Here is a 9,363-nt window from a genome sequence, read left to right on the forward strand (position 1 = left end):
GGCATCGCCAGCTCAGGGGGGTCAAGAGTCAGCCAGTACTTGCAGCGAGCTTTCAAGGGCCCAGATTCAGAAGAGGAGGTTTTTACAAAAAATACGTCTGCCTCCTCTGCATGCTGATGTGTGAGGACCTGCTCAGCCTCTAGAATCAAGCCAGGATTCAGTGGACCCAGCAAGAGAGCCTAAGGTCGGGGGGTGGGGACGCGGGGCGGTGACCGTGATGGGAGCGGTCCCCGAGTGGGCACAGCGCCCACCAGTCAGCAACACCGTCTACCCCGCACAGAGCATCTCAGTCATCGGAGGACTGGGGTCAGCTTTTTTGATATAAAAGAACAAGCAGAAAGGAGTAAACTGGAACAAAAGAGAAACTATCAGAGCCATCAAACCCAGCAAACAGGAGGATGATACACTTCGGATTTTTAAAATTCATTTCCTCACGTGTGTAGTGTGTGTGACGTATTTCCTGCAGACTGTGGGCAGCGTGTGTGGTGTGCACGTCACGTATGTACAGCACGTGGAGTGACTCATGTGTGCGTGTGCATGTGTGCACACGCATGCCCTCACTCCGGGAGGGGCTGCGCAAAGCCAGGAAGCCTGGAAACGGAGCAGACAGCCCCGCGAGGGGCAGAGGCGGTGGGTGGCCGTCTGTCCTGCACAGACCCACGCCTCGGGCTCCTGCAGACTGTCCTCGATGGTGCAAGCTGCATGTCTGCCAGCCTCGGACACGGGTCCGCTCACACAGACCTGCACCACCCAGCATGTCCCAGTGTTCCCCCGAGTGAGGTGTGCCCTCTGGGGACACAGTTTATAACTGGGGACCATGGGAGGAGGGAAGGACAAGTTTCCCTAAATGCACAGAAAAAAAAAATCGTTAATTCTCAGAGAATAGAGCACATCTGTCAGGAAACATATGGAATAAAAAGTAATATTTATGAAAATGCTAAGACGTGAGAGCAATGATCTACCAGGTCATAACATAAATTATAAAGCACCACAGATGATGCAGAGCCTATGGGAAGCCCAGAAACATCCAGTAGGTCCAGGAGGTTAGCACACACAAAAGGGGTCATCGAAATCAACGAAGTCAGGTAGCCGGCCTTGTGGGTAGTCTTCTGAAATGAAAAAACGGTCAAAATCCAAGTGGATTAAAGATATATGATTAATTATGAAAGTAGCAGAAGAAAACATGAGAGAACAATCCTTTCTAATTACCACACTAAGCCAAAAGCCAAAAAAGGAACAGTGAAAAATGTAATTACATAAAATTTTTTAAAAATCCTCTACATGTAAAAAATATTCTTAACATTAAAAACATTAGATTATCCATCAAGAATGACTGAGTTTAAAAAATCACATTTAATGAGTGAACACGCAGGAACACTGCACAGCTGTGTAAATGAACAGGAGAGTGTCTGTGTGCACCCCGAGGAAGAGACCCTCCAACGAGAAGGAAGCCAGGTGCAGAACACAGGGCACCGGAAGCTGTTTGCGGAAATGAAAGCGGGGAGCTGCGTGCATGTATGCAAAACACCCCCAGAAAACAACAGAAGACAGTCTGCTGGGTGGATGGAGCAGAGTGGACAGACAGACTGTTCACCAGCAGCCTCTTCTTTCCTTTTCTTTTCCTTACTTTTTACTATTTGGGCTAAACTGCCTATTAAAAAATAAAGCATGCAGGGGCACCTGGGTGGCTCAGTCTGCTGAGCATCGGACTTTTGATTTCGGCTCAGGTCATGATCTCAGGGTTGTGAGATCGAGCCCTGCATGGGGCTCGGTGCTCAGCACAGAGTCTGCTTCTCCCTCTCCCTCTGCCCTTCCACCTCCTGCTTGTGCGTTCTCTATCTCTCTATATAAAATAAATAAATAATCCAGTCAAGAAATGGGCAGAAGACATGAACAGACACTTCTCCAAAGAAGACATCCAAATGGCCAACAGACACATGGAAAAATGCTCCATACCACCTGGCATCAGGGAAATCCAAACCAAAACCTCAATGAGATACCACCTCACACCCGTCAGAATGGCTAAAATTAACAAGTCAGGAAATGACAGATGTTGGCAGGGATGCGGAGAAAGGGGAACCCTCCTACACTGTTGGTGGGAATGCAAGCTGGTGCAGCCACTCTGGAAAACAGTATGGAGGTTCCTCAAACAGTTGAAAATAGAGCTACCCTGTGGCCTAGCAATTGCACTACTGGGTATTTACCCCAAAGACAAAGATGTAGTGATCTAAAGAGGCATGTGCACCCCAGTATTTATAGCAGCAATGTCCACAATAACCAAACTATGGAAAGAGCTGAGATGTCCATTGACAGATGAATGGACAAAGAAGATGTGGTGTGTATATACAATAGAATATTACTCAACCATCAAAAAAACTGATATCTTGCCATTTACAATGACGTGGTTGGAACTAGAGGGTATTATGCTGAGCGAAATAAGTCAATCAGAGAAAGACAATTATCATGTGATCTCACTCATATGTGGAATTTAAGAAACAAAAAAGGATCATAATGGGAAGAGAGGAAAAAAATAAAGCAAGATGAAATCAAAGAGGGAGGCAAACCATAAGAGACCCTTAATCATAGGAAACAAACTGAGGGTTGCTGGAGGGGAGGTGGGTGGGGAGATGGGGTGGCTGGGTGATGGGCGTTAAGGAGGGCAGGTGATGTAATGAGCATTGGGTGTTATATAAGACTGATGAATCACTGACCTCTACCTCTGAAACCAATACTACATTATATGTTAATTAATTAAATTTAAAAAACACAAACAAAGTATAAACCTGAGGGGAAAAAAGAAAATAAATAAATAAGATCTTAAAAAAATTAAAATACATAAAAATAAAGCATGCATATCTGTACATCTATCTATATGTCTATCTACAGAAATTGATCTACACATACAGCTGTGTAAGTATGCACACCTGTAAAGTCTATGAAAATACTCTTTATATATTATGTGGGTGTGTCAAGTACATGACACAAGCGGGACACTTAAATGGAGTATCATGGGGGCCTGGAATCACTTGAATTCCACTTTAGGAAACATTACATGGGGTAGAGTTTGGGGTCTTTTTCACTCCAGACTCTGAAATTTTGAAATAAATGGGAAGACAAACCTTGTAGCTTCTAGTATTAATGGGGCTCTAGACAGGGGGAATTAAGGGTCCAAATTACCCTTGTTTTTTCTTTCAGAAAAATGATCAATGAAATAACGTGACAGCGTGTTGGGAAAATTCACTTTCCCTCATGCATTTCTCTGACTTTCATGGTGCCATGTACTTGGGGTAAATTATTTGTTTGTTGACTGTAGCCTTGCATCACACTTCCTATCACCTACTGCTAGAGCAGCCGTGCATGGGAATTGCACACACAGTCTGAGTTTTGTTTTCCTGAGTCTCTGCAGCCTCACGTTGCCGTCGGGTGAACCGGCAGGGCGCTGAAGCCATGGAGACTCTTCCGTGGGCAGGGTCCTGAGGCTCCAGGGATTACCTGTGCAGGGGCAGGCCTTGCAACCGCAGGATGTGCAGGCAGGAAGCATTGGTGCCTGGGGTCACAGACCTCCCCTAGCGCCCCCACAGCACATTCTACAGCTCTAGCAGAAGGTCGGCCAGCAGAAGGTTCTGCTCACTGCAGACTGGGGTCACGAAGGTCCCTTGCCCGGGGCTGCACCCTCTGTGGCTGAGGGCTGTGGGTCTAGCAGTCAGAGGGGCTCCGTTCCCATGCATGAGAACAAGCAGCAACAGAGACGTGCTTCTCACGGCATCCTCCACCAAGTCCAAGGAGATTAGACCCAAGGACCTGAGATCTCAACCACCAACAAAGGTCAACCCTAGGACTCTGTGGGGTCGCTCCCCAAAGCTGCACGGTGGAGGGCTTTCGACTCACCCCCTGCAAAACACTATGGCCAGGACCCGGGGACACCCATCACCTACCGATGGCCCTGGGCTCTCTCCTCAGGTGCTGGTCCTCAATGCCACCATCAGCAGGGAAACACGGTTAATGTTGAGTTTGTCACTTTTCTTTCCTAGAAGGCAAAGTGCAGGATTACTTTCCTTACCAGTGTTTCAACAACTTGTTGCTTATTTAAATTTTCTACAGCAAGTTCATGAAGTTTTCACATGCACAAATTTATTTTTATCTTGATACATCTTACATTTTCAAAATGGTCTGAAAATTAAATTATTTTGAGTGCACTCAGTCATTAAGAACAGCCCCAAATACCTAGCATTTTGGTATTCTAATTTCAATCAATCTCTACTTTTATACAATCAACCTGTAATTCATAGTTTCAGTCATTGAAAAGATGTCCTTTTTTAGCTAATAATCCAACCTGTTCTGAAACACAGATGAGAAACTAAAATTGAATTTTTAAAAAATTGTTGCTTCATTCCCATCCCTAAAGGAAGATCTTTACTAGCCTCCCACTAACAGTCCATGAGGATACAAACCTGTTAGGAGTTTAAAACATCTTTACCTGAATGAATTATCCTGACCTGTCTTAAGTTCAGAAGAGGTTTCCAAACACCTCATAGAGCCCATGACCCTTAAAAGCATGAGCTGCTCACTGGCAAAGACACAATTACTGTTTAATTAATATTTCTCGTTTGCAATTGACATCGGGCCTACAAGGCAGACGAGCATCATTTGGAGAACTCTCGCCAGCACCACGAGCTACGGAGACCACACGGAAGATGCGCCACTTCCCTGTTTTGCAGGAAAGGCTTTTGGAGGAAGGGGCTCTTGAATTTTGTCCCGGGTTGTGAGCACTAGTGTCTGTGATACTTTCCGACACGTGCCTCTGTCCGATTTCCTTTTGACTCACAATCTGTGTGGAGCGTAAGTCGAGGCTGAAAAGAAACCTTGCCTTCACAGTCACGTTGGCCTTTGCTCCTTGAAAGCTCTACGAGCTCCAGGCCTTGGGTCTGTTTACCACTGTTTCATTTCTCTCCACTGAAGCCCTCAGACATACGGCCAACGTCCTCCTCGGCATCCCAGAGGGAATGTTTACTTTGAATTGCGGAACTTGGACTTTGAGGGGGATATGGAACCACCGCGAGCCGCATGTGGAGTGGAGGTTCTGCTATCGCATTGTGGGGCTCGCGGGGGGCAGCGGGTCGATGGGTTGACACCATGGACTTGCTTTGGAACCGAAGGCTTTGGCAGTGCCCGAGCAAGGCCACACGGGATGCATTGCAGACAAGAAGTGTGCAACCACAGCCAGCCCACTTGGAAAGGTAAGTACTTGGCAGGACGCAGACCAAAAGGATGAATTATTTATGTGATAGAAGCACTGTGTGGCCTGAGCAAACAGCACAGCATTTCTTCACTTCCCGATGTGTTTTTTCTCATAAATAACGCAGGAAACAAGGTGAAGCAATGTGGTGCTCTGGGAACAGAAAACATCTTGTCTCTTAGCTGGAGGGTCCTCTTTCTTTTAGTGACAAGAAAAGGCCTCTAAAGGCCGTAAATTCTTTGGAATTAGGTAGGACATTTGCAATAATATTCTTCCTGAGGATTTGACAAGTCAAACATGATTAAGCAAACACGTAATTTTTTGATTTTTAAAAATTTTAAGTAATCTCTACACCCAATGTGGGGCTCAAACTCACGACTCTGAGATCAAGAGTCGCACGCTCCACCGACTGAGCCAGCTGGGGACCCCAGTAAATGCATCATCTTTTAGGCTTAAACTTCCAGTTTTGAAATACAACACAACCCCGATATTTTGAATTTTAAGAGGTCCTCACGTGGAATACAGTGTACTGCGTGGAATTCAAAGTTCTATCAGGATCAGGGAACATGGCGGAGTCGGGAGTAGACAATCTAGGGGAGAGGGAACTGGTGTGAGTACCAGCCATATAAAACAGTGAACAGGGAACGGACGGGCTGATAGGATCTATAACCTTCAGACCCTGGAGGGCATCTACTGCTCCTAATGGCATAGGAAGGGATGGGACCCTCCGTTGGCTGCAGCCCCGTGTGTCAGCCTCTACCAGGTGCTCGCAGGTGACACAGTTCAGGAGGCAAAGTCAGGAATGGGCCCCACGTGGTGATTCCAGCAGAACTGAACAAGGTCCAAAGCCAACACCTGTGTTTATGAACTTTCACCAGCAACTGCTGAAGCAATTTAGAGCTCATCAGAGGATGTGTTCAGGGAGGACGGTTTTATTACCGATATTGTTTAGATTTGGTGCGTGATGATCATGAAAAGGAAGCCAACTTTTACTCAACTTCTATAAAGTTTTGCGTTCCCTACAGATAACGCACCCTTGTTTCCTGTTCCTATAGCGGCCTGCACCCTGCCCACTCTTGGGTGGCAGGGGCTGGAGGAGCAGCCCCCTGGGGCACCCCAGCGAGGATGCAAAGGGGATTCCAGCCCCATCGCCTGGCTGCCCCAGTAAGGCCCTGGGCAGCATGGAGCAGCCTAGAGCTGCCCTCCGCCCTTTCCCGGTTCCTGACCTGAGACTCTGAGAGCATTGCCCTATGATCGTCCTGTGCCCCGAGCTCTGAGGTAGCATGTTCTGCAGCAATAAATACCTAGAACATATTCATTCATGCATCAGTTCTTTCATGCATCCACCAGGGCTCTGGGGCGCATAAATGTAACTAGGATATGTTCTCCGCTTCCCAGAGAAGCAGACTGTTTTGACGTCTTTGTCCCCCCAGAGTATGGGAGCTGAGCCAGCCCACAGCAGACAGATGTCACGAGCGCGCCCAATTCGGAGGTGCCATGGCTGCCATTCAAACTCAAGGGGCTTCTCTACAGACCTACCAGTCTGATAAAAGTCTAATAAACAAAAAACTTGGGAGATCTTTGCAGCAAGAAGAGTAGAGAAAAACGTACGATGGCAGAATCAACTCTTCCAATTTTGGAAGAAAAGAAAAAAAAAACATTTGCCATGTCTTTCAGACATGTTTTGTCTACACAAGCTTGGCTCCCTATCTCTCGTGTCCATCTGGAGCTCCTTGGTCACACCTGTTTGCCTGGACAACACAGTGCACTGTCTGTGTCTGCATATTCTTTGGAGTTCTTGCTGTAATTATTTACTCTTTCCCAAACCTGTCTTCCTTAGACATGATGTTAACAGCAACCTCCTGCCTCTGGCAAAGAGCCTGCCCCAGAACTTGTCACTCAGGTGTTACTGGGAGTACTGATGCAGGAGGATGTCCCCAGCATCATGTGCTTAATGGTTGCAAGTTATCTGAACTGAAAACCAAAAGCTGGGGATTATCATCAGCTGGAAAGAAAAGCCGCAAGACCATGCTTGAGCCCCCTGCTTGTGCGTGACTCAAGACAGCAGCTCAGCCAACAGGTAATTCCTTCAAGAGCCACTGTCATCCATTATAAAATAAAATGCTTAATTTAAAGCTGAAACTACCAAATTTCAGAGGCATGCCTGGCTTTTATGCCTCTTGGACCACTTAACCTTTATCAAGCTCAGTAAATATAGTCATACCTAGTGCACGTTATCAACAGGTAACACATTCGTATTCTGTTTTGAGAACTGAGGTGAACACAGAAGGAAAGCCTGTGTCCCCACCAGTCTGACACAGAGAGGAGATCGAGGCCCCATCTCCACCAGCACAGTCTAGGGCACCCCACTGCCGCAGGGCGAGGTCCCGATTTCATCAGCAGCCTCTGCCTGTCCTGGGTCTGGGCCAGGGGAGCGGGCACCGTGTCCTGCAGCTGCCTCTCTCATGGCTTGCGCTGGACAGGCCATGCTCATCCGCTTGGGAAGAGATTCTTCCGTGGACTGAATGCCTGTGCTCCCCCAAAGTCATGTGCTGAAACCCCAGCCCCCCAATGGCCAGTGTTTGGAGGTGATTAGGTGCAAAGGAGGTCAGAAGGGTGAATTCCCCAGACCCAGGATGGGATTAAGGTCCTGATATGAAGAAGAGACCGGAGATCTCTCTCTCCGTGAGCACACACCAAGAAAGGACTATGTGAGGGTGTAATCAGGAGGAACCCCCGGCGCCTTACCATGCTGCCCTAATCTCGGACCTCCAGCCTCCAGATCTGTGAGAAATAAATGTCTGATGTTTAAGCCCCAAGTCTGTGGTGTTTGCTGTGGCGTCTGAGCTGGCTAACGCACCTTCCCCCCGCCCCGGAGTGCGGATGAATTCCGCGGCCATCTCCCTCAGAGGCCCAGAGCCACCTGCACCTCCTCCACAGAGGCCTCTCCAAATTTCAAAAGCGGATGGGGCTTCCACAACACTTGGCTGGCTGCCAGCGATGCACCACTCCGGGCACGTGAACTGGGAAGGACCCCGTGCGCTCCCAGGACCAGATCACGGGTCTGCTTTGCTTTTATTTGCTTTCCTCGGTGGAACCCATTCCCCACACTCAGAAGTGGGAGGGCCCTGTGCAAAATGCAAAAGAGTTAGAATTTCAGGATGGCAACAGCCGAGCATTAAACTAATTATGGGGGGCTCTGAGCACGGGAAACCAGCCGAGCCGACATGGCCCCTTCCGCCCCAAAAGGGGCATGGCCCATGCTCAGAGGGCACTGTTCTTCTGATGGACAGCATGGTGGCCGATCTCAGATACCACTGGATGTCTCCAGTGGCAACTCATCCAGTGAAATCCCAAACTCATGTCTCCTGGAGAAGGTCACTCGGAACATGAACGGGGCCAACTGGTCCTGCCACAGGCCCACTCTGGCAGCCTCCACGACGGACGTCCAAGGGGGCTGTCCCACCTCAGCCACAGATTAAGGAAAGCTCTGCGTGGTTGCTCTGCTTTTAAATTTGCTTTCCTTCCTATATATTTTAGAGGAAATGAGAGAAAGGAGAAGAAAAGAGCCTTTGTGGTGGTCCCAGAGAGGAAGCACCGCCCCACGCTCACTGACACGGGCTGTTGGCTGGGGCATCTCCTACCTGGAGACTGTGCGGTCCTTCACCGGCCCCGTCCTTCCTTCCTCCTTCACAGCCTGCCGGCCAAGAGTCCTCAGGACGGCGCGCCCACACAGAAGCCCCGTTCTGATTACAAGCGTCTGCACCATTTCACTTGGAAACTTTCCCAGGAGTGTCCTCCATGTGGCTGATCAATTCATTTGATGACTCTCAGCTCTGAGTCCAAGTAGAGTGAGAAACAACTTATATTATGAAATACGTCTTGCTTCACGTTTTTCACAAAAATCACATGTTGTACGCATTAAATTCAGTATTTCTAAAGCATTTTGTTCTACACCACGGGGCAAGGCCAAGTTGCTCCTAGCGTGTTCTTGTACAAATGAACGAGAAAGCAAAATATGAAAAAGGAATCAGCAATGTGACATGAACACAAAGAAAGAACTTCATTTGCCGATTTCATACATGTTATTCTTTCTCTTTGTGAAACTAGAAAAGCCTGAATTGAGT

At 47.9% G+C, this 9,363-nt stretch overlaps 1 long non-coding RNA gene across 1 annotated transcript; it reads right to left on the reverse strand.

Moving 5' to 3' along the window:
• Positions 1–957: 957 nt before the first annotated feature.
• LOC141371545 (uncharacterized) lies at positions 958–9,014 on the reverse strand. Its single transcript, XR_012376588.1, has 3 exons — positions 8,881–9,014; positions 3,936–4,027; positions 958–1,109 (listed from the first exon to the last, which is right to left on the reverse strand). It is a non-coding gene; the product is annotated as an uncharacterized lncRNA (long non-coding RNA).
• Positions 9,015–9,363: the final 349 nt, after the last annotated feature.

Source organism: Callorhinus ursinus, unplaced genomic scaffold (genome assembly GCF_003265705.2).
Source record: "Callorhinus ursinus isolate GAN/ISIS: 27379988/994484 unplaced genomic scaffold, GSC_fseal_2.0 scaffold3, whole genome shotgun sequence".
NCBI classification, from domain to species: domain Eukaryota; kingdom Metazoa; phylum Chordata; class Mammalia; order Carnivora; family Otariidae; genus Callorhinus; species Callorhinus ursinus.